This window comes from Sesamum indicum, unplaced genomic scaffold (assembly GCF_000512975.1).
Source record: "Sesamum indicum cultivar Zhongzhi No. 13 unplaced genomic scaffold, S_indicum_v1.0 scaffold00236, whole genome shotgun sequence".
In the NCBI taxonomy this organism is placed as follows: domain Eukaryota; kingdom Viridiplantae; phylum Streptophyta; class Magnoliopsida; order Lamiales; family Pedaliaceae; genus Sesamum; species Sesamum indicum.
This window is the reverse complement of record NW_011628130.1, coordinates 56,861-57,398: the sequence shown is the minus strand read 5'-3', so window position 1 is coordinate 57,398 and position 538 is coordinate 56,861.

Here is a 538-nt window from a genome sequence, read left to right as displayed (position 1 = left end):
TACCACTCTCCCTGCATGGGTAGTGGTAGCAATCCTGTATTTTGAATGGCAGCATTAAAATCTTCAATAGCTATTTGGATATCCCCTTATGTGCCACATACTTCGCTGAGGTCGCAAACTGCATTAAAATCCCCTCCAATCAACCATGGGATATCAGCACACTGTATAGCTAAACTTTCCAGGGCATTCCATAACTCTCTCCTGTCAATCACCTCAGTAGCTCCATAAGCGACAGTAATAACGACTAACTCATGAATTGCACGAATAGTAACAAGACAATGGATAAATTGCATTCCACATTCAACCACATTAACATCAATAAAATTATCATCCCACGCTATCCACACCTGATTACCAGAAGATCCATAATCCATATACCATTTCCAATGGGGTAATAGGAAAGATTGAATTTGAGCTGCATTATTAATACTAACACGAGTTTCAAGGAGACCGAGAAATTGCATCCTGAACTCAACAACGATATCCTTCATTGCTAGCTGATGGTCTCTTTTATTCAGGCCACGAACATTCCATATTG